Source organism: Saccostrea echinata, unplaced genomic scaffold (genome assembly GCF_033153115.1).
Source record: "Saccostrea echinata isolate AGI-Se365-2 ecotype Australia unplaced genomic scaffold, CSIRO_AGI_Sech_v1 ptg000014l, whole genome shotgun sequence".
In the NCBI taxonomy this organism is placed as follows: Eukaryota; Metazoa; Mollusca; class Bivalvia; order Ostreida; family Ostreidae; genus Saccostrea; species Saccostrea echinata.
This window is the reverse complement of record NW_026889763.1, coordinates 19,911,000-19,937,341: the sequence shown is the minus strand read 5'-3', so window position 1 is coordinate 19,937,341 and position 26,342 is coordinate 19,911,000. Positions and strand designations below refer to the sequence as shown.

General features: G+C 35.1%; 1 protein-coding gene and 1 long non-coding RNA gene across 2 annotated transcripts in view; one reads left to right on the top strand and one right to left on the bottom strand.

The window, feature by feature from the left end:
* The window catches only part of LOC133186914 (uncharacterized), a 492,852-nt gene that overhangs the window by 440,426 nt on the left and 26,084 nt on the right, over nucleotides 1-26,342 (top strand). The window lies entirely within an intron of this gene.
* Nucleotides 11,466-26,040, bottom strand: LOC133187334 (uncharacterized). The gene is made up of 2 exons (XR_009721175.1): nucleotides 25,974-26,040; nucleotides 11,466-12,070 (listed from the first exon to the last, which is right to left on the bottom strand). It is a non-coding gene; the product is annotated as an uncharacterized LOC133187334 (long non-coding RNA).

Below are 26,342 nucleotides of genomic sequence, written 5' to 3'. Positions count from 1 at the left end.
GCCAAGGGTTTACGATTCGCTCCACCCGAGTAGATTTTGGATCGGAAACCCTTGGCTAGCGAAGATGGCGAAAAAGTGACATTCTCCAAGAAGTATGTTTTATCTAAATATTATAGCTGTATATTTTTAAGGATCATCCGAAAACATATAATTTTTGCATATTTATTGGAATATACGAAATAGTTTTTATCTGCAGAGTTTTACTGGTTTCATGCAAATAGCGAGCTCACAATAGAACCTGTCTGCAAACTTTTCTAATAACCCTAATATATTTCTAATCAAATGAGGAATAACGTCTAATGAAAACACTAAATGTGAGTGTCCAAAAAAGGTAGGTATACATGTTCTGATAGAGCTCTTTATGGATATAAGGCCTCGACGGAAATTACGCAAGTTGGTAACTGGTTTGAGTTTGAAATGGGTTTTTTCTGGGGCAGAATTGTCTGAATTAAAAATAATATTAATTACAAATTCTGATTTTATTTCTGTGATTTTTTTTTTTTTTTTTTTTTTGAACAATAATTCCAACATGTACATTGTTGAGATCAACCATTGAACTGTTCAACTGATGTGCGCATCAAATAAGTTAATGAGAGCAAAAGTTAATTAAATTTGATTTTCGATTGCAAAAATGAAATTATTTTCGCAATAATTAAATTGATATCTTGAAATAATTCTTATGTATCATATTTTCATGTAAATTAGGTTAATTAGTTGAATTTGATTTGTCGGGTTACATTTGTTGAAAAACTTTATTACCATCTGAATCATGAAACCACGCCCCCAGCATGGTGTAGAACAGCAATAGTCACCATTAGTTATGCACGTAGCATCGTCTCTGAAATTGGGGGACAGGCGGAGAAAAAGTGACAACTTACCTGAAAATCTTTGACCAAAAAAAGGAAACTTGTCCAAACTCGATATCATCTTTCATGCTGATGGTGGTGGTGTGGTGGTGGTGGTGGGGGGGGGGGGGGGGGGGGTTAGGGGGAAGTTTCCAAGAATTTTCTTTTAAATAACATTCGCATCGGAGGATTTGCAACAAAATGTGGGGAGTGGGCCGCTAAGTCGATGAACTTTTACTATATACTATATTAGCAGTTAAAAATAGGGCACCCCCCCCCCCCCCTCGATGCATGCTACGTGCCTGTTGCCCTCAACTACATGCAATATTTATGCAATATTGCGACAGAGACGGTTATAAGGGTTTGTACGGTTAACGCATTGGCTCGATTAGTAGAGGCCTGGACAGACAAGACATCCCAGGTTCAATCCCAAGCACAAACGGATTTCTGTTACATTTGATGTCCAATGTTGTGATTGGGTATTCTTTATCGGGTAAATGTGATTACCCCCCCCCCCACCCCACCCAACCCCCGGCTCCGGAACTACCCTACATGTTTTAGCACTCCTTAAGAAATGAGGTCACATTTATCTCTGGAGGGGTACAGTTTTATATTGTGTGATACACTGATTTCTTGGGTTAGTGGCTTAATTCCTTGGCTCAATTGATAGAGTATTGGACTGGCATGTTAGAGATTAATTCTGGGTCCAATCCCAAGTGGAGGCACAAATCGTTTTGTTACAACATGTATAATATCTTCAATGAGCTCCATATTTCATCCCTGCAAACGTGCTTGGAATCTTCTATATTTCGGTGTTCAGTAAATTATAATACACGAGGAATCATCAGTACATGTCACTCTGGCAAGACTACAACAAGACTACCAATTAGATAGATTAAATAAGTCGATTAGATAAATTATTCACGGAAGTAAACATAGCTAGAGAGTAATGTTTATTGACTAGCATGTTATGACTTGTAAACAGGAGATTATTCGTTTCAGTTTTCACCATTTTGCAAAACTACCTGAACATCTTTCTGGAGTACTCATTCAAACTTCTTCAATCAGTTATTTATGTCCCCGGGGCCCGTTTCATCAAGGTCGACGCCAAGTCGTAGCGCCACGCCGGCGTAAAGTCGGGACTAGCACAAAGATTTGCATTTCATTAAACAGCGTATCCTAACACCTTAGGCCAAATTTTTACGTCTTCTCATGGGTAGGTGGAAGTTCGGGCGTGTACATAAAATAAAGCGACTTTACTGATCTGAAAACAATTTAGCCATTCCTTAAGAAGAATTACAGTAAATTCTAAGAATTTAAGTCTTTTTAATACAAACGATGCATTATTTAACTTCACAAACTATGAATATTTGGGGGAGCGGAAATTGGGGGGGGGGGGTTACACCCATTTAGGGAAGTAGTTGACATGCAGTATTAACATAACTTTAAAAAAATTCTTCATAAAAGATTGTCTTATTAGGGATTCATTTTTACACCATGTCTTAAGTTTTGATAATCCTGCATTTATACACATTTGATCGTTGTATTTTGAGTACGAGGTATTGTTTATACATTTTGTGTCATTCACTGAAAAGAAACCTATTAATATGTTTATTTTGAAAAAAAAACTATTTTCCCTAACATTTTGCTTTAAAAAGGAAGCACAGTTATCTTCTTTAGGTTTGGTTAATATCTATATTCAAAAAAATATTTTTTTTAACTCATCGTAAAACCAAGTAGGCTTTTTAAAAACTTTATCGTGCTCGAAAACTCCATTTCTTATTTACTCCACGTCCACATGCGTGGATCTCGGGGGGGGGGGGGGGGGGGGTAATGGAGAGTGTCCAGTCCTCTTCGCCGCAATTTGCGGAGTTATATATTCAGGTATACAAATCAAGAGTAAAGAAAGTAAAAAAATGCAAATTACCTTGGACCCCTGTTAAAAAGTTAAGTTAGTAGGAAGAACCATATATTTATCAAGTTTAAGAATTGAAGGGAAGGACGAAGGGAACACCCCCTCCCCCCCCCCCCCCCCGAGATTTTCAGTTTTGGGAAAGAAAATAACGATGTTTAGCTTGTCAGCAAGTTTCTCAGATGGAATTTTTGTTTACTGATGACCTACCCTCCCCACTCCCTTGAAAAAAAAAATCGCGGAACCGCCTGCGCCCAGTAAAAAGTTGTTAACGTTCAAAAGACGAAAAAGATTCCGGTTGATTTCGTAAATATACTTGACTTTTGATGAAACGGGCCCCTAATCAGTAATGGTGTTTCCACTTTCAATTAAATATCATAATGATTGTTTTTTTTTAAATAAAAAACTTTTTAGAAATAATTACATACGTAGTTTCAAGAGAAATGAGCATTATAAATTACAAGTAAAAGACCATATAGCAGTATTCTGTTTTCTGTAGAATGTTTTTGAAACTGGTTATAACCTAGAAGATTTAAAATGGGCCAAGAGAGACCTGTAGCGGCACATATTTTTGCCTTTGAATATATTGTCGCTGGCGACATTATATAAAGAATTGAGCTTTGAGCATATTGTCGCCCACCGGTACAAATTGTCGCCCAGGGATAAAATATACCTGCACACACTGTCGCCGGCGACAAAGTGTGCAGACCCTTGTGACACATATTGCCGTCCTGAACATCAGAGTTTGCATGATGATAATCGCTGATTGCAATTAAAATTATTTTTACTACTTATCAATTAATTGAAAATTCATTGCACACAACGTAGCCTGCTGCGTCATTGTGCAAAATTGTAACTGCTCACGATGTCACTCGTTCAGCAGAAGAAAAATAAGGCATAACTATTATATCAGCACATTATGTCAACGACAATATGTGCCAATGAACGACACTATATGTCACTTTAAAGGATGAACCTTCATAACATTGCGATTTCGCCCGCTTACATTAGTTAATAGCTCTAAGCATGGGCTTCTCCATTACGGCTTTGTAGGTCATTGTTTTATTTGAATAAGACGGGGCTTAAATTAGTGTGTGTTAGAGATGATCTAAGTTTTATTAACGAAATTCAGGTCATAACCTTAAATTCATTTGCAACTTATTGTGTCAAAACCCTGTATTGCAAATGTTTTTTTTTTTTTCACATGCAACAGTATCTTGTTCGGTCCTAGTGAATCAGCAAAACATATGGTGGAACTCTTTATCAGACTCATTCAATGTTCACCTAGAAGCTGAACTACATGTATTCGGTCTACCAGAAGATGAACATACTTCTTGGACGACCAACACTTATCCTGTCTGAAGGGGAGGAGATTGAGTTTGAAAAATTCAGTGCTCAAATGTTGTCACATCCAGTGCACTCTACAACAAGCTGCAAGCAAGAATTTGTCAACGAAGAGTCCAACCCCCTTGTCTGGCTAACCTTTACTATAAAATCGTGTTCTATAATAAGTGTTATTTTCTGCTTGATGCATTTTTTGGTATTTTTTCTTTCGTATTTTAATTATTTAAGGGAGCCGACTGGGGTTTATTGTGTGAAAACTACTATAGAGAAACTCTTTAATTTTATTCCATATGTATCTTACATTGACTTAAGTATATATGCCAAGTTTAGTGAAAATCTACTGTCTGGTAATTTTGTAGGGACCATCTCAAAATACAGGTACATTTACTATAGGATTATACATGTATAGGGAAATACCATTTTTTCTCACTTCGGAGCAAATTATACAAATGCTACTATAGACTTTTTGCCAAATTATATTATTTGATGGATAATACTATATTGTACATTTTATGCAAGAAACACAAAATTCTACCTTCTGGTTTTCAGAGGGAACATCTCAAAATGCATGATATATTCCTGTTTTTCTGGAGTACAACAAAACATGACCTGTAGATGATACCACAGATTTACATAAAAAGTGATAAAAATGATTGTGAAATTCTCAATTTACTATGCTTAAAATTTCAAGAGCATCTATTTTATAAGTAAATATGCCTTATTTTACAATGCTGCGCGAAGTATTGCGCAATGAAAACCCCAGTCGGCCCTCTTAAAACGCAGAGGGAGGGGGGGGGGGTGTCTCTCTCTTTATAGCGTGATTAATTTATAATTTATTATGGTGCAATTGCCTTGCTAAAAAATCTCTGTTACAGAGAGAATCAAAGATGAATGAAACGAGTTATATTTGAAATGATAAATTTACTGGAAATTTTAAATTAAAATGTACACATTATGAATATAGAATGGAATCTGTAAAAAAAAAATGTTCATGGGGAACTGAAATCTTGCTGACTTCGCCTCGGGAAATAGGCTTGCTCTTAGGAGTACATGTATATCTTAATACTATTGTCGTCTTAAATGATTGATTAAAGGGAACATTAAGTATATTCGAATACGATAATGAAAATATCCGCAAATGCTTTTGTTCAACCTCCTCTTTTTCAAGAAGTGTGATTGCACTGGTCTGTAAAATTATTTCAAAGTCCTTGCAAGTAATCTATACTTCTATTTTAATGATGTGCACTGATTACGCCTAAAAAACATGTGGAATTTATGGAAATGCTGTTTATAATCTTGTAAGTCGTGCCTCAGCGTGTGGACGCTACGTCCGTCCTGCAAAATGTAGGTTTTAGACTTGTAAGACAAACCTTACCGTGTGTACCGGCCCTAACATCGACTGCTACCGACACACGTTCCTGGGATAATTTTTTTTTAAAGAAGACAAATTTGGAGTAATATTAAATTCAAATCCGTAAATAATAACTCCAATCTTTAATTAAAAAGTTTTAAAACTAAAGTTGTTACAAATAAAAACATATCAAAGGGAGGTTGTATTGAAATAGGTCGGCCAAATGGCTGAGGGTGGAGTGGGGGGATGTATATCGAGTCATATGTTTTGGAGGGTGCGTATCATTACCGCTACATTTTCAAAATTTTCAACACTGCTGCATACTCATTACCACTACAAAAAAGATAACATTACCGCTACATTACCTCTACATTGCCTCGTTCATTAGCCAGCGGTTTTTTTTATGTACATATTGATTAAAAGTACAACAAACACGTGTATAAGACCTTTTTTTTCTGCTCACCACGAGGGAAGTGAATATTAGACTTTGAGCAGATTTTTTTTCACTTTTTTATATAAAATCTATTTTATGTAATAAAACATTTTAGAAAATATTAAAACAGAGAAATTGTTCACGGATAAAACACACGGTCTTCACAGAATTGATAGATCTTTGAAGGCCATTTGCTTGACGTAGGCCTACTGCTGTCTGGAAATCTCGTCATTTTCTTTGAATTTCGTTGATGAAAGGTATTAAATATACATGTATCGAAAATTATTAAAATTAAACAGCAATTCACATAACTTGTCGTGTTGACGTGCTACACGCACTTTTGAAGAACTTCTTGAGACTATTGTTAACAGATACAGTACACTCCGGATACAAAGTAAAACAGGTGCCAGGGACGAATAATTTTGATCCGTCATTATACCGCATAAACGAAAAAAGTGACATCTTTGATTTTAGTATCCATGGACATCATATTATATAAATACTGCATGTATATAGTTATATAAATGTTACCCTCTACTACATGAAGTATTTATTATATCATTCTATATTATATTATTCTGAATGTTTTATACAAATACAAATAAAGATGAAGCGCTCGCGCATAGATTGTGTGTGTGTGTGGGGGGGGGGGGGGGGGAGGGGGGGGGGAGGGGGTGATATCATCCGTCCTCAAGCAATGTTGATTGTTGTTAAATTCTATCTGGAAGGCGCAGTTTCATCATTCAGAGGATAACGGTGTTTTTTAACAAATGTTTCTCGACGAATCAAATTCCAGTAATTTACATGAAAGTATAATACACCAAAGTAACGATGTTGTATTTCAGGGCCCTCAGATACTCACTCTTGCTAAAATCTATAGTAATTATATAGGACAACGCTACTGGACTAACAAGCTCACTTCATAAGGCCACAGTAAATTAATGCTTTGTTTTACGTCTCCGGGCGAGCAGTTTTTTCCTGAATATTAAAATCCAGTAAAACTGAAAACAGAACTTCCCAGAAATACAAATAAATTGAGAAGTAATACTTCCTTTAAAGAGAAGTGACTGATGCTATCAAAACAAAGGATGCATTAATTAGTTTTAAGCTCTACTTTTCGATTTTATGTGATAGAAAGATCTTATGCAATGGTAGTGTCCGTCATTTGTAAGTCTGGACTTTCCACTGTCTGATCTACTTGTATTTTTTCAAATTGCTTCTCCTCTTACAGTTTTGCCCGATTTAAATAAAACTTGGAATACAAGTAGAGTACGCTAAGATACACTCAGTTCTTTGTTTCACTTTTTTATTTCAGTTAATGGTGTTGCCATGGTCACAAAAAAAAAAGAATTCCTCTGAAGTTCAAAAATGCAATACGATTGTGATACATATATTATAGGTATAACACCATGATTGCCTGACGTCACGTGCATCAGGCAGTGTAAGGATTAATATTTCAGGGATCCGAAACTAAGCGATCATTCTTAATGAACTAGATTTTGTGCAAGCTGATTTACATTGGAATTTGTTACCTGCATTTAAACAAATACAGTTTGCAGGAGAAAGAATCATATACCTGATGCAAAATAATGATGTGTTTAAACCCTTCAGTTTTTTGCATGCACATGTTTATTCTTTGCGTTTCTTTGTACGGACATGTCCGTATAACATTTTTTCTGCGTTTCTAAACTACTGGATCAGTCCGTTTGCCTTCTTCGAAAGGGGTGACACAATCATTTCGCGCCAAAAGTCACGTAAATTATCTTCGCACCTTTTTCTTAGGTTGTTCTATTGAATGGGTGTGATAACTTCTATGGAAATAAGTAAATTATAAATGTTCATTCTTTTAACACGATTCTTAAGCTCCAGATTTTTTATTAACAGTAAATTTTATCTCATTTTTTAAGAGAACACATTGTATATGGACAGGCAACACTAAAGCAATGGATTTGCTGATTATTCTTACTATTTATCCTATAAGTGGACTAGTCTAATCATAAACAAACTCCCTCCACCTAGTAATGGGACATCCCTTCTTGATTCAGTCTGTTTTCCACCTAGCCTTTCTTTTCAGTATATCATTTATTAATAATGTACGTTACAAGGTTAGGTTTTTAAGAAAGCTTAGAAAGTCAGCGAGTAGCATATTATTTCATGCTTTGTGATGAACAAGGATTTCCTTTTAATACAGTGACAAGAGTGTAGGTCAGTGCCCTTAGAGGAATGGGCTTCACTCCACGACATCATGATCTGCACTGGTTTTCATTTCATAAAAAACAGGTTAATATAATTATGAGAAAGCCTAGGTCCTGAAATCGGTTGAAAAGAAAAACTTAACAATTTCAAAACTGTATATAAAGATGTATTTTAAACTCAATTATAATACATGTACACGTATATGGTAAGACCATCACCGCCTGAGTTTTGTCCGGGGGGGGGGGGGGGGGGGGTGTTATTAGTATCTTGTTTTGTGCTAGCTATAAAGTGTACAGGTCATTTAGTTTGATTTCTAGAGCAGCATCGAAGCATTTTTGTCTCAAGCACTTCAAGACAACTTTCCCAGTTAAAACTGTTCATAATTTACTTCATCGTCGAGTGTGCATGAGGCGCGCTCTCTAGTAAGAGAGTACATGTAATATTAATTTCTTAAGAATCATCTATTTTTCTCAGAATTATCAGTGGCGGATCCAGGAATTTCATAACGAGAGGGCGCAGTAGAAGGCAGGGGGTCTGGGGGCTGTATTGAAACCCCAGTGGGTCCAGGGCAAAGCCCTGATGGGGGTTCGGGGGCGAAACTCCCGGAAGCTGACGAATTCTTACAAATAAGAGGTGTTTTTTCCTTGATTTTAGCATAATGAACATATAAGTTCTACATACAAAAAATTCAAACGGGGGTGGGGGGCGCACGCCAGGCGCGCCGGTGCTGGATCCGCCTTTGATTATAATCTACGCTAATAAATGACCAAATAGTGGCATGTCTTAGATATTCGTTAATCTGTTGTATTTGGTTATGACATTTGAGAAAGTCAATTGTACATCTTGTGTAATGAAGTATCGCAACTATGTCACTCCTTGATGACGGAAAAATCTTGCATATACGTTCCATAGATATTGATTGATTAGTCAGGCAAGCTTTTTGAAAAGCTATTACTTGTACACATTAAAATTGCACTACTCAACGTTGTAGTGGTTATCTACATCGATAAAATTTCTTAAGATACCACTGGGTTATGATCTTGATGAATGCATTCTATAGAACACATTGTCAAAGAGGAAGGACAACAATTTAATACCCAGTCTTCAGATAATGCGTTCATTCGTTGAACTTTATGCTTTTTTTTTGAGGGAGCGGGGGGGGGGGGGGGGTGGCACTGAAACTCGTGCTTAATTATCATTTTTTTTTTAAATTTTCATTTTGAATAAATAATTAATGAATTATTAATAGGGAATAAAATCAAGACACTTCAACTCCTGTAGCATGAAAATTGAATTTAGTGAAAAGAGGTTTTGTGGATTTATGAACTCCGCAATGTGCTCTCCACAGAAGAAAGAAATAATCAAGATAAATTGGTTTCTTAAGTATTTCCAAAATTTCTTTAATGGGGTGTGCTCCAAAGCCCTGATTCAATCACACCTGTATCCAACCTTATTAATAATATATTATTTTTCTTAACCCCTTCCATCAATATCATGCAAAGCGGGAATTATGAAAAAAGGGGAGGATTCTCATATAAGTACCCAAAACGTGGAGCGGGGGAGGGGGTGCATAACATTTTCACCGATTCTTTTGTTGAACGTAGGACGGTAGCAGGGAGAGTGTGGCTAATTTTGGTCAAAATTTGAGGCATGTTACCGGATATTGTTACCGGATATTGCATATGCAAACAATGAATTTTTTAAGCTTGGTTACAAGTTCTAAAAGACTTTTGACCGACACAATCAAACATACATATATATTTGATAAAATGAATACGAATTTACTTAATTAATTCATTTATGTAATGAGAATATTTTAGCACATTAAAGAATACGGGCTAGGCTAGTGGATCAAATAATAAAATAATAAAATAGACTGAGATTTGAAATATAAATAGTGAATAAAGCCTATCTCTTTACATATTTTCAAATTTGATTTAAAAAAAAAAGATGAAAAAGTGATTGCAAAATAAAAAACCACCTGACCAGAAGGCCCACTTTAATCTTAACAAATAATTTCATTAATAAGGCAACTAATTCTGAACAATATTTGCATATATAATATACTGTTACATAGACAGAGATGTGTGTCATGTACAACCAAGTACAAATTCAAATTACTTATTAAATAGGTAAAACCCCTTATAAAAACTTCAAAGGGAAAACTGGACCTTTATGACTATAGGCTTAATTCATCTTTTTCCATTAAAATCATTTATTATTTTAAAAAAATCAAACTCGCTGTGTTTCTTCAGAATAGGGTGTACTTTTATGTTCCTAAAATTATAAGAATGAAATCTAATACACTGAAGATGCCAAAGCCAAAATGCTTGCCTGAGTCAATTTGTGTCTATTGCTCTTAAAGAGATTATTTTTAAAGATTTTTCCCCTCCATATTCCCATGAAAAATGTTGACACCTATATACATGTAAAATTTAACCACTAATTTTAGTCCTTTTCTAATCCAAATGTCCATAATTTAAACAAAATTAAATACTGACACATAGATACATGCAAAATGAAAACCCTACTTTTAGCCCTTTCCTAACCCCAATGTTTATAATTTGAAAAAACTAAATCTATATGATGTTGTAATGTTGGCATATGAATTTGCTTTATAAATGTCACCCTGCTAATTATCACTTATACATACTCTCAGGCAAAACTTTTAACCCCTCTGCAGCTCTATCCTCGCCTTATGGCCAATGAAAAAAACTTGAATCCATGCTCATTAAGAAAACTCTTGGATAACATTTGTCTTATATGATCAAGTTGTTCTTAATTGTTCTTAAGGTATTCAATGTATAATGACCATATTCTGTACCTAATAAATGAATGGTCCAGTGTTTTTAATCAAATTAGCATTTTGAAGATGTTATCAAATAAAAGTACACCACCAAAGGAATTTACAAAATTTTGATTATTGTCCAATTAATTGCACCTTGAATATTATATTGAAGTCTATGGGCAGCGCATGTTTTGTTTAGATATTCAAAAAGGTAATTTGAACCTCATACAAATCTCTTGTGAAAATATGCATAAACTCTCTCTTTATTGAAATATGAAATAAAATAAGTCATCTACCACAGATATATTGACAAAATTTAAATTTTCTTCTTTGCATCAAGGGCAGATAACTCTTGAAAATGTTTACGGTGCAAAATGGTCATGCAGTTTCTAATATGTTATCAGTCATGTGAATTTGGTTCATTTTACTTTCATCATTAATATCTAGCAATACATATTTAACTAGTTTAAAATAATTCAAAATTGCTCAATATTCCTTCATTATACATTGAATACCTTAAAATAACAGATTTTTAATGACATTATCCCATTTTTCATATTTCTTCATTATCTCCCCTTGAAAAAAGATGCAGCACCTTTATTTGAATAAGCTTTATTCCTTTTAAGCAGAGATACATTGTACCAAATGTGGTTTACATTGACCAAATGTTAGAAAAAAAAAAGAAAATGTTAAAACTTAATGGAGGACAAACAGTCAAAACATAAATGTTGCATTGTTGGATACCAGAAACTTCTTTTTATCAGAATTGTGCAATTGAGCCTTTGGATCAGGTGAGCTAAATTCCATATCCATGTTTAGCTATGGACCTCACTGTTTAAACAGGTGTGCTATATCTTCTTGAAGTAATGTACACCATATACAAATGTTATTTTTAAGGCAACTCACTTCAATTTATTAATACTGGTACAATTTAGAAGATCTGAATTCCACTGGCAACTGTCAAAGGCAATCTAGTCTCACTTATAGATGAATCAGAATGTTTTTAAATGTACTTTTAAAGCTTTAATTCAATTGTCACAGCAGAATTTGTTTAACTTCCAAGAAATATTTTTCGAACTGGCTGGCTCTCTCAGTTGGACATTCAAGCACTCAAAATGGCTGCATGATTATTTTTTCTGATGAACACTAGGAATTTTCTTTTGTCCTGGTTTTCTTCTTTAGCCCACCATCTTGCATGCATCTATATTGAAATTAAATTTAAATGATCATTTAATCATGCATGTTTAAAAAAAAACACTTCAAATTATCAAATCCTTCCTGCATATATATATATATATATATATATATATATATATATATATATATATATATATATATATATATATATATATATATATATATAAAACAGTGTATTATTTGAATTTGGAATTATTCGCAAATGTACATGTAATCTGGTTCCCCTTAAAAATTAGAAAGGCTATAATTCTGTCAAAAATCAATAAAGTGGAATGAAATGCAAACTTGATCTGTAACTTAATTATCAAGGTACACACACATGTACTAAAAATCAGCTAAATACACATGTACACTGTATCTGTGGGTGTTTAGTATGCTGGCATATTTCTGCCCTCTACATGCAAGTTAAATTATGTTAACATGAAACATAATTATGTAGACATGCAATTTATCTATGTCAACATGCAAAATAATTATTTTAACATGCGAGATAAATATGTAGACATGCGACTTATTTATGTCAACATTCAAGATAATTATGTAGATATGCAACTTAATTATCTCAACATGCAAGATAATAATGTTAACATGCAGCTTATATTTTTCAACATGCGACTTATTTATGTCAACATGCGAGTTATATTTTACATGCAAGATGATTATGTTAACATGCAACTTATTTATGTCAACATGTGACTTATTCATGTTGTAATGTTTATGAACATTCTATTTATATTTCTATATTTATTTTCCTAAATTATTTATCTATTTCACAGTTAGAGTTATCTTTCTTAATCAAATAGTTATCTGTCCTATAATTTCTAGAGTTATTTTTTTATTTGTAAATCAAGAGTTACTTTTCCTTAATTCCTCACTTCCTGTGTTGTTTTCCTTTGTGTGGCCCACACTAGGAGACTCATCCCATTATGTCAAATTTCTGACCTATGCTGCCACACACTGTAAGTTACTTATGCTGTTTATATTTATTACGCATATATTTATTATATTTATACTGTTTTTGAATGAAATGTCTGTAATTTGAATATATTAGGAATATCTATTGTTATCACTCTAAAGTATGGAACCCTATTATTGTCATAATCTTTAAACATAAAACTGGAGTACGTTCATAACATTTTTCTATGGAAACCCACTTGTGTCAAAACTTTATATTCTGGATTTAATAGTGAATCTTTATTTTTATTTACCTCTTGAATATTTTCATTTACAACTTATTACAAAGTTTATGCTATATCTATAGTTATATATTGATACTATTTATCATGTTATTGATAAGTAATTCTATTTTTTGTTTTGTTTCAGTTCTTTACCGCATTTACACAATAAATCTATGCACCGAAATATTGTGTGGTTATACTATCTGCAAGATACAGGCAGAATAGTAAAGAAAGTGTACAGTGATGTCAGAAATGGAAAGAAGAGTACGCAAGTTAACTCCAAGAGGCCAGGAGATGTACCAATCCAACTTGACGTCTTACTTGAGCACCCTCAAGAAAGCATGGAGAGTTTTTGAAGCAATCTTGACAGAATTTGATGACTCCTGCACTGATATTAAGTATCTAAGGAAAATTGAAGCCAGATTTGAAGAGGCCAAATCTGAATACATGGAAAGTTATGAGTCCCTCATTTCTTTTCTCAATCGCACTTGCACAGATGAAAGTGATGCAGAACTAGACAACCAGATGATTCGACATCAGAAATGTTTGAGTGTCATGAACAATTTTGATCATCAGATTCAAGACTTACTTATAGATGCTGCAGAAATACTTTCTGAGAAATATGAAACACGATCCGAAGTTTCTATCTTAAACAGCAGCCGTCATTCATCAGCATCTAAGAAAAAACAGGAGACATCTAAAACACAGATAAAGAAACTCCAGTATGCTGAGAAAGAAACAGAACTTCAGAAACAGAAAGCCTTACTTGAAGCCAAATTAAGACTCTTAGAATGCCAGAAGAATGTAGATTCGATAAAAGCAGAAATAGATGGGCTTGAGGATCAAAGATCTCAGATAATTTCATTCCCGGAACGACATCCCCCAGGCAGTAATGATTCCTTGAGAGCAACTAAACAAGAATACACTGCAAACTATGTTAGTGAACATTCAAAGTTCAGTGAAGCAAAGAGTGATTATGTGTCATTTGAACAACTGCATAAAAAGGATGACATGTACAAAGAGTTCAACAAAGATACTAGAGATACTCTATCACAAACCAATGTCAAGATATCAACTGAACCTGCTGCTCTAAACGTCAATAGCTTCCACCTTAATCCAGCAGCTCAGGAATTCTATCCATATTCACATACAGGAGTGGTTGCGAACTTGACACAATTTCTTCTGAAGAAAGATCTTCTGATGTCAAGGTTCAGTCCATTCAATGATAAACCAGATTGTTACCAAACATGGAAGGCTAGTTTCACCAGTATAGTGAGAGAATTGAACATTTCCGCATTTGAAGAAATGGATTTGTTGATCAAGTGGTTGGGACCAGAATCGAAGAAATTCGCTAGCAGCATTAGAGGTTCTAACATCAATGACCCACCCAAAGGACTCTACCGAATTTGGGAACGACTTGAAGAGCGTTATGGTAGACCAGAAATGATAGAAGCTGCTTTGAAGAATAAGCTCAGCAGATTTCCTAAGATAACCATGAAGGAACCTAAAATGCTATACGATCTACTGGACATCCTAACAGAGATAGAATCGGCAAAGGAGAACGCCCAGTATGCTACACTCCTGTCATACTATGACTCATCGTCCGGTGTTATTCCTATCATCAGTAAGTTGCCCCAAAGTCTACAAGATAAGTGGGTGTCGCAAGCATCCAAGTATAAGAAATACTACAACGTTCCGTTTCCACCATTCAGTTTCCTAGTGAATTTCATACGGGAACTCAGCATTGTAAAGAATGATCCAGCATTTCATTACGATGGATCTACAGTACCAACAGCGGAGAAAAGGACAAATGAACTGAAGCGATCGTTAAGTGTTCACAATCGGAAAACTGATCTCACAGTAGATGACGGAAACAAACACGAAAGACAGGAACAATCTTCAAGGTGTCCAATACACAAAGCGTCTCATTCATTGAACCACTGTAGAGCTTTTCGAGCCATGCCATTACAAGAAAGGAAGGATTTTCTTCGGGAAAAGGACTTCTGTTACAAATGCTGTGAATCTAAACATTTGTCAAGACACTGTAAAGCCAATGTAAAATGTGACCTTTGTGGAAGCAGTCGCCATGCAACAGCATTGCACATAGAACAAAGAAAGTTTGAATCCAGATCTGCTGGCGAAGGAGACAAGGAACAGTATAAAGTTAACAAAGGACTTGTTTACGGCGGGGAGAAAACTCAGACGAAAACACATGTCTCCAATAAGTGTACCGAACTTTGTGGAACTACATTCAGTGGTCGATCATGTGCGAAGGTCCTTCCTGTACTTGTTTATCCTTTTGACAACAAAGAGCAGGCTATCAAGGTGTATGCAATCATCGATGAACAGAGTAATTGTACGCTAGCTAGATCCGAATTATTCGACTTCTTCAATATTCAGAGTGACGCAGAATCATATACTCTGTTTTCATGCAGCGGACAATCTACCTGTAGCGGAAGAAGAGTCAACGGACTAGTAGTAGAAGCCATTGATGGAAGTTGTCGATTCAACCTTCCAACAGTTATCGAGTGTGATGAAATCCCTGATAATAGACGAGAGATACCAACACCTGAAGTAGCAGACAGATATCCTCATTTACAGGACATATCTAAACACCTGATGCCATTAGATGCAAGTACCAACATTCTTCTATTGATAGGACGTGACTTTGGTGACGTGCACCATGTTATTGAACAGAGAATTGGACCCACTAATACTCCACATGCCCAGAAACTTCATCTTGGATGGGTAATTGTGGGAGAAGTTTGTCTCGGAAGAACTCATAGACCAGACGTTGTCGTAGCAAACAAAATTGCAGTTTTGTCTGATGGAAGAGCGACATTATCCACACCATGTCCGAACAATATCAAAGTAAAAGAAAACTTACCTGAAGAGAGACAGTGTGATGTATTCTTAAAACATCAATTTAGAAGTGAATCGATTGGGGAGAACATTTTCCAGACATCTCATGATGATGATAAGCCTGGATTGTCTGTGGAGGACAAAGAATTTTTGGCCATCATGGATAAGGAGTTTTCTCGTGACGAAAGTGGCCAATGGGTTGCACCATTACCATTTCGAGAGCCAAGACAGAGACTTCCAGACAATAGACAACAAGCACTGAAAAGAGCAATGATTTTAGACACTAGCCTAAGAAAGAATCCAGTGAAGTGTGAACATGCAGTTGCCTTCATGAAACGCATTCTTGATGCACAACATGCAGAGTTAGCACCACCATTAAAGGACACTGACGAGTTCTGGTACTTACCAATCTTCAGCGTTTACCATCCTAAGAAACCAGACCAAGTAAGAATGGTATTTGATTCATCTGCACAGTGTAATGGTGTATCGTTAAACAATGTGCTTCTATCTGGCCCTGATCTGACGAACAGTCTACTTGGTGTTCTCATGAGATTCAGACTTGATGATATTGGTATCATGGCCGATATACAGCAGATGTTTCATTGTTTCAAGGTACGAGAAGATCACAGAAATTACTTACGTTTCTTCTGGTACTTGGACAACGATCCACACAAGCAGTTGGTAGAATACCGGATGTGCGTTCATGTTTTTGGCAATAGTCCATCACCTGCTGTTGCTACATATGGACTTCGAAGAACTGCACATAATGCTGAAGCTACCTATGGAAGTGACGTCCGCAGTTTTGTGGAGCGCAATTTTTATGTTGACGATGGTTTGATTTCTATGTCATCTGCAGAAGAAATCGTTAGCCTGATGAAGAGAACACAACAAGCTTTGTTGGAAGAAGGAGGTCTTAGGCTTCACAAATTTGTATCTAACAGCAGTGATGTGATGAAACATTTTCCTACTGAAGACCTTGCAAAAGACCTGATGTCACTTGATCTCTTGAAAGATAACCTTCCCATTCAGCGTAGTCTAGGGATAAGCTGGGATCTACGAACCGATTCATTTACATTCAGACTCTCCTTAGACGAGAAGCCATACACTCGCCGAGGAGTCCTGTCTTGTATGATCCCCTAGGACTTGTTGCACCAGTTCTCATTAGAGGTAAATTGCTGTTGAGAAAGTTGACGTTAGAATCTACAGACTGGGATCAACATCTACCTGAACAATACCAAGAGGAGTGGGAGGAGTGGAAACAACAACTACTGCATCTTGAGAACCTAGAAATCCCTCGTCCTTACCTTCCTGTTCCGACTGAGAGTCTCGTCAGGAAAGATGTCCACGTTTTTACGGATGCGTCAGAAGATGCCATTGCCGCAGTTGCCTTTCTTAGAGCAAAGGATTTAGATAGCAATTTACATCAAGGTTTTATACTCGGTAAAGGAAAAGTGGCACCTAAAAAAGCAGTTACCATCCCTCGTCTTGAGTTATGTGCTGCAGTACTGGGTACTGAAATCGCCAAAATCATCAAAGATCAGTTGGACATTGAACCCAAAGAAATTCATTTTCATACAGATAGTAAAGTTGTCCTTGGCTATATCTACAATAAGACAAGAAGATTTTACACTTACGTTAGCAACAGAGTTGAGCAAATTCATAAGGTCTCGTCACCAGAGCAGTGGAGTTATGTGCCATCAGAACATAATCCTGCAGACCAAGCAACTAGACCCATCTCAGTTGAAAATATGAAACACAGTCCCTGGCTCTTTGGACCAAAACAATGGTTTCTTAACAGTCAAGATCAAGACACTTCAGAAATACCCAAAACTGATGAACTACTTACACTGGAATATGATCTCATAGATTCCGAGAGTGATAAAGAGATTAGACCAGCCGTGACAGTTAAAAAGCTACACATTGGAGATTCTGTCATAGGAACTAAACGACTAGTCAACTACTCAACATGGAATAGTTTGGTTTCAGGGATGGCAAAGTTAAAACATGTGGCTAGATGTTGGAGTGGAACAGCACCATGCAGAGGTTGGCATATCTGCAACAAGGCAAATACTGTTGACCTTTACCTTGAAACAGAGAAACACATCATCAGAGAGGTCCAGAGAGAAGTGTTTCAAGAAGAAATCAGATGCATCACAGAAGATCGAGAACTTAACAAGAGCAATTCACTCATGAAATTAAACCCCTTCATAGACAGTGATGGCATCTTACGTGTAGGAGGCCGATTAACACAATCAGAGTTGAAAATCAATGAGAGAAACCCTATCATTATTCCTGGAAAGCAACATATGGCTATGCTTTTGGTGCGCCATTACCACCAACTCACTAAACATCAGGGACGCCATTTCACGGAGGGCGCTATCAGATCCGCAGGCTATTGGATAACAGGAGCCAAACGAATAGTATCTTCAGTTATATTCAACTGTGTGACATGCAGAAAGATGAGAAGAAAACCTGAACATCAGATCATGGCAGACTTACCTCAAGATCGATTGTCACCTGGACCACCATTCTCAAGTGTAGGGGTAGATACCTTTGGACCTTGGGAAGTTATTGCACGTCGAACAAGAGGAGGATTGGCTCATGCAAAACGTTGGGCGATAATGTTTTCTTGCCTCACATCTCGAGCTGTTCATATCGAGGTAGTAGAAGAGATGAGTTCCTCGTCCTTCATTAGCGCTCTTAGGAGATTCACTGCTATAAGAGGTCATGTTAAAGAGTTCAGATCGAACCGTGGCACAAATTTCGTGGGATCAACAGAAAGTCTAGGAATCAATATGGTTAATGTAGAAGATGGACCTGTCAAGAAGTTTCTTTTGGAGAACAGAACAGTATGGATCTTCAATCCACCCTACTCCTCCCACATGGGTGGAGCCTGGGAAAGGATGATAGGCCTTACAAGATGAATCTTAGACTCCCTGTTGATAGAAGGTACTGCAAAGAAGTTGACACATGAAAGTCTTGTTACATTCTTGGCAGAGGCAAGCGCTATCATAAACTCAAGACCGCTAGTGCCAGTTTCAACGGATCCAGAGTACCCATTCATACTTACTCCGTACACTCTTTTGACCCAGAAGACGGACAAAGGTGGAGAACCACTTGGACCCTTTGAAGAAAAGGATGCATTCAAGGCACAGTGGAAGAGAGTTCAGCTACTCGCAGACCTATTCTGGAAACGATGGCGTAAAGAGTTCTTAGTCACGCTGCAAAGTCGACAGAAGTGGACGCATACCCAGAGAAATTTATCTATCGGTGATGTCGTTTTATTGAAAGATAACTCAGCACATCGTTGTGACTGGAAGATGGCAGTGGTGGAGCAAGTGTACCCAAGTGAATCTGACAAGAAAGTCCGTAAAGTAAGACTCCGTGTGAACAGGGACGGTATTAATGTGTTTTATACGCATCCGCTCACAGAGACTGTGCTCCTGATTGCAGTGTAATTACATGTAACAATATTTCAGATTCTTAGAAAACTTATATTTCTTATTTTGAAACATTTTTTGTAACTAGGTTCATAGTGATATACTCAGATATCAGACGGGGAGTGTAATGTTTATGAACATTCTAATTTTATATTTCTATATTTATTTTCCTAAATTATTTATCTATTTCACAGTTAGAGTTATCTTTCTTAATCAAATAGTTATCTGTCCTATAATTTCTAGAGTTATTTTTTTATTTGTAAATCAAGAGTTACTTTTCCTTAATTCCTCACTTCCTGTGTTGTTTTCCTTTGTGTGGCCCACACTAGGAGACTCATCCCATTATGTCAAATTTCTGACCTATGCTGCCACACACTGTAAGTTACTTATGCTGTTTATATTTATTACGCATATATTTATTATATGTATACTGTTTTTGAATGAAATGTCTGTAATTTGAATATATCAGGAATATCTATTGTTATCACTCTAAAGTATGGAACCCTATTATTGTCATAATCTTTAAACATAAAACTGGAGTACGTTCATAACATTTTTCTATGGAAACCCACTTGTGTCAAAACTTTATATTCTGGATTTAATAGTGAATCTTTATTTTTATTTACCTCTTGAATATTTTCATTTACAACTTATTACAAAGTTTATGCTATATCTATAGTTATATATTGATACTATTTATCATGTTATTGATAAGTAATTCTATTTTTTGTTTTGTTTCAGTTCTTTACCGCATTTACACAATAAATCTATGCACCGAAATATTGTGTGGTTATACTATCTGCAAGATACAGGCAGAATACATGTCAACATGCAACTTATTTATGTCAACATGCGAGTTATATTTAAACAAGCAAAATAATTATGTCAACATATGCATGCAAGATAATAAGTTGCATGTCAACAAACATATCTCACATATTGACATAATAAATTAACCCGCATGTCAACATAATTATCTTGCATGTTGACATAAATACAGTGCAGGGAACTAATTTTGTTACATAAACCAGCATCAGCATAAGCATTAGTAGCATCAGGATCGAGCTAGCATCAGGATCAGCATTTAAAAAACAGCATTACCAGGATCAGCATCAGCAAGCAAAGGATAAAACCAGCATTGACCTACATAAAATCAGCATTATCCTACTAGCATCAGAAAATCAATGAGTTTTAATTCAGTAAAAAATTAAAAAAGAAAGAAAGAATATTGGTTAAAGTATTCACATTATTGATACATAGTGAGATATTATGATCAAATAATTGTAAAAGGCACTTTTATTGCTTTAAACGGCAATGCTGAAATTCATTATCTACTTCCGGTAGCATGATGCTACTTCCGGTAGCATTGACCTAATTATAAAACAGCATCAGGATAAGGATCACTAGCATTAAATCAGCAAGCAAAGGAAGCATTCAAATCAGCAAGCAAAGGAAGCATTCAAATCAGCATTGATGCTGTAACAAAATTAGTTTCCTGCACTGTAAGTTGCATGTTAACATTAATTATCTTGCATGTTGACATAAATAAGTAGCATGTCTACATAATTATCTTGCATGTTAACATAAATTAGTCGCATGTCAACATAATTCTGTTACATCTTGCTTGTATGATGTCATATAATGGTGTGCATAAGTAAAGTTTAAAATTAGATCCTCTTGAGAAGTTGGAAACTTGCAGGTAACATAATTATTTTGCATGTTGGCATAAATAAGTTGCATATCTACATAATTATGTTGAATGTAAACATAATTTATCTTGCATGTAGGGGGCAGAAATATGCCACCAATGCTCATAGTTTAGAAAAAAAATCCAGAAAACCAAGTGATAAAGACTGACAGACAGACTGAAAGACAGATAAAGGGGAAACCTGTAGTCCCCTTCGGTTTCACTGGTCAAGGGGACTAAAATAATAACATATGGTGTACAAATATTTTAGAGACTCTCTGGAACAGTAGTATATTCATTAATTTTAAAATGAACATCATGAAAATATTGATCTTAGTACATGTACATGATGTGTCATAAATGAACATGCTAACTAAATAAATTAAAAGGAAAATCCCTCTTTTCAGAGCACGGTTTTAATAAAACAAAAAGTGTGGAAAACCAAATGGGACAGACTGACAGACAGTCAAGGAGAAAATCTATAGTTCTCTCCAGTTTAAACGACATGGGACTATTAAAATAAGAAGTTTACACCCCCTCAAATGTTAAACATATAAAAAGACCCTTCTTTTTTGGATTGAGATTTTTTTTTTTTTTTTTTTAAAGTGATATTCTTACATTTGGTGATCCAAACAGAATTATAAAATTTAAAACTAGATTTACATAAAATTTTAATGAATAATGAGTAGAGAAAACATTTTTTAAACATTAGAAATTTTAATCTATCCATTTTAGCAAATATTTTTCATCACTCGAATCATTCTTGCTATGGCAGATTAAATTTGAAAAAAATAATCATTAGATGCGTAGGTTGCAGGGGCTTTTGAATTAAAAAAATATTGTGTAAAGGAAGTCTTAACATACAAATATTAGCTGTACATATATACATTAAATATTATACAATTATTGCTGGTTTTTGAGGTCAATACAATGATTTAGAAACCTGAAGAGTACAGTATTCACCGAGCCCGAAGGGCGAGGTGAATATTGTACTTCGAAGGTGGCTAAATCATCGTATTGACCGAAAAAACAGCAATAATTGTTTTATTATATGATTAAATGACACACACTCATTAAGCAATCCATGCCATCTTACTTGTTCACATCTATTGAAGTACTACCTGAACATAATGAGAGAAACAGGGTTAAAAACAACCAGTTTTATCACATGTATTTTGGAATTTTTAATTCTAGTTTAGGGTCAATGACTAGAGGAAATAAATGTCAGGCACATATATAGGATTGATTTTGAAAATGGGGGCATTAGAAGGGGAAAAAAATGACAACTTACCTGAAAACAAACTTTTGACTAGCCCCCCCCCCCCCCCCCCCCAAAAAAAAAGGAAAAGAATTCTCCCAACTCAAAATTTTATTTAGTGGGATATAAAGATCCATAAACGAGGGGAGTGGGGCTTTCATTGAAATTTTTTATACTTAAAATTTAAAATAAAACTTTACATTCTCAAAAGGTGGGGAGAGAGCGGCAGTCCTCCTGCAACCCACCACTCCCACCCCTCACCAAAGAATCAATGTGCCTTTAATGTTATGTTCATATGAATGGAAGTCAGGTGCAAGTGAAATAACTTTCCAAAACTATTTGCATCAATTTGGAATTTCCCTATCTATTTTTGGTCAAATGTAGAATAAATAATTCCTTATATTGACCTGAAAGGTCACGTGCAGGTCAATATAACGTAGTATTTTTCTAACATTGTTGGATCTCAGCCAATCAGAGAGATGGGAATTATTCAATCATATAATAAATAAATATATATATATTACCGTATATACTCGCCTATAAGTTGGTTCGCATATAAGTCGGTTGTATTTTTTAAGCTTTTATTAGAGGGATTGACCATGTTGACCGTCTAAAATATCAGTCTTTTTATAACTCGCCTATAAGTCGGACAAAGAGTTTTGGTCCAAATTACAACTCCCAAAAAACCGACTTATAGGCGAGTATATACGGTATATATACACTGTACTGTAGAAAGCCTGTCCACTGCTAGAATTCATTCACCATTTTTTAATAAATATGTTGTCAACTTACATGACTTAGTGTCTTCAACTTATCCCTCTTATCAGTTAAACTTACATAATTAACATGATTAACCATGTTATCTGACACATTTGCTATCAACAGATTTTATCATAATCTAAAAATATCTCATGATTTTATTGCAATTATAAATTCATAAAATTTATATGTCCTTATTTGTCGCATATAGTCTCTTAATTAGGGGTGTTTGTTATACATGGACCAGTATATGGAGATAACTTTCAACTGAAGTTGGTTACCAGTTAAAGGCAATCTTAATTATCTTTACTTTTTTGGTTGTCAATTTAAAAATCAGAAAAGAATTCAAGTCATCTTAATTTAAGTACGACTTCACTGTACTTTACAAAATGTAAACTTTTTTTTTTGAGATATAGAATTTTGGATTACCATGATTACTGATTCTATAAACATGATAAATTATATTTATAAACAAACCTTATCATAATGATTGAAGAACACATTTATTCTTATTAATAACAATTTTACAGTGGAAACTTCAAGGAATTTTTTTTTAATATTCTATAGAACACGTAGAACAAAAGTAAAAAAAAATTAAGTGATATGCATCAATATATATCATAAAACACAAGTCAAAATATTGTGACAGTCATGATTAAATTTTTTTGCATTTTGATACTCATCCCTACTTTTAATTAAATGAATATTTACTCTACACTTTGTGTAAGTTTTGAATGAAAAAGCATTTATGAGATTAGACTCAAAGCAAAGCTAGGGGGCTTATGAACAACAAAACAAGAGGCCCATGGGCAACAACACTCACCTATCAGTCACTTTGGCCCTGCTGTTCTGCCACAGATTTTCCCCCCAATATACATGTGTTCCTAATGGCTATGTAAAATTTTGATCATCTTTTGTGGCCCAACCCTTTATATAGGGGCCTTCATTTAATAAAAAATGAATCTACGATACCAGAGGATGCTTCTTACATTATTATGTTTCATCGTGGCTTTAATGTTCTTGAGAAGAATTAAGCATTTTAAAGATTTATCCAATGTAATCCTGATTGTGGCCCCACCCTACCCCCAGGGGCCATGATCTGAACAATTTAAAACCTACACTACCTAAGAAAGCTTTCACCTATTTTCATCTTTTCTAGTCCAGTATTTCTTGAGAAGAAGATATTTAAAATTTTTCCTATATATTTCAATGTAAAGTTTTGATTCCCTATCCTACCCCCAGGGGACATGTTTTGAACAATTTACAATCTACACTACCTCGATCAGGAAGCTTTCAACTAAATTTCATCTTTACTAGTCCAGTAGTCTTGAGAAGAAGAATTTTAAAGATGTTTTTCCTACAATATTTTCAATGTAAAACATCCATTCCCTATTGTGGCCCCACCCTACTCCCGGGGACCATGATCTGAACAATTTATAATCTAATCTTCCTTAAGAAGCATTTATATGAGTATCAGCGTTTCTGCCACAGTGGTTCTTGAGAAGAAGATATCTGAAGATTTTCCCTATATATTTCATTGTAAAATTTTCATCCCCTAATTTGTGGCCCCATCATGCCCTGTGGGGGCAAGATTTGAATAATTTACAATCTACACTACCTCAGGAAGCTTACATATAAGTTTCAGCTTTTCTGGTTCATTGCTTCTTGAAAGAATATGTTTCAATGGTCCCACCCTATTTTTGCATTTCTTGATTATCTCCCCTTGGAAGGAAACTTGGCCCTTCATTTTAAAATTTAGAATCCCCTTTACCCAGGAATGCTTTGTACCAACTTTGCTTAATATTGGCCCAGTGCTTCTTGAGAAGAAGTTGAAAACATGTGAAAAGTTTACAGATGGACGGACAGACACTGGACAATATGTGATCTAACTTGAACTTTCAGCTCAGGTGAGCTAAAACTGGAAAAAGGGTGGGAAGGGGGGTGTTAAGTCATACATGCACCTTGTCCATTAGCTTTCATGAAAATTAAAAATATATGTACATGTATTTTTAAAAAAAATCAATGTGAGAAGCTACATCAGGGTTTGAAATTAACAGTCGCCCACTCGCAATTTGCGACTAATGTTCCATATGGGCGACTTAAAATTACGTTCAAGTTGCCCACATGGCGATTAGAAAATTTACGATAATAAATATTTGTTTTTCAATTTTGTCCGAATGTTTTGTTTTTTTCTCTTGAAAAATTTCATAATCAGTAAAGTGCTTTATGATTACCCGTAAGAAGTACTTATACATAAAGTGTCTAAGTGATTGTGTCAGGCACAATGTGACATCGACGGGTCAATAAGCCCAAGAAACCAAAAAGTTCTGTTGTTATTTGTGAATGAAAACGTGCCATGTGCTCTATATATGATATTGAATGATCATATCAATCTTCATAAACAGAAGAGTTCCACTTCAAATTTAGATAAGTCGTGCATAATGTTACAACGGATAGAAAAGAAACACAAAACACATGATAAAAAAGAAAAGAAAAATGGGGTTATTGTTTTTATATTCAATAGAAGGTGTGATAATCTTTGGGTGAATAAATTTTGATGTGGGCCCCAGAATTGAGGTTCAGTAGCCCACATTGCTATCAAAGATTACAAGTTAGTTTAAAACCCTGTACATGTAAAAATTAGTTAAAATTAAATGGTAGTAATTAAAATTGCTAGGTCATTAACAATCAAGATAATTGATATAAATGTTTAATTCACTTACCAACAATGAGATCCAAGTTCAAAGAGCCATATTTCCAATGGTTGATTCTTTGTCATCAAAACTCCTAATATCCGTCTTAGTCTTAACTCGCACATCTTCCTTAAATTTTTGAGAATCGTGATTTTTGTTAATTTTGTCAGTTCAACAGTATTTCCTGACTTAATGGAAGTCTGAAAAAAGTCCTGAGGATTACACTCTACTATTCTTTTTTTTCACACTCCCATGGAATTTTTTCTGATTTGTCATATTTGGTTTCTCACAATCCTAAAATCTTTCTATTGTGGCTATACATGCTTCCTTTAAACTTGGTTGATATCATGTGTTCTATGATCCACCACAAGCTGTAGAACAGACGTCCTTCTTCTTACA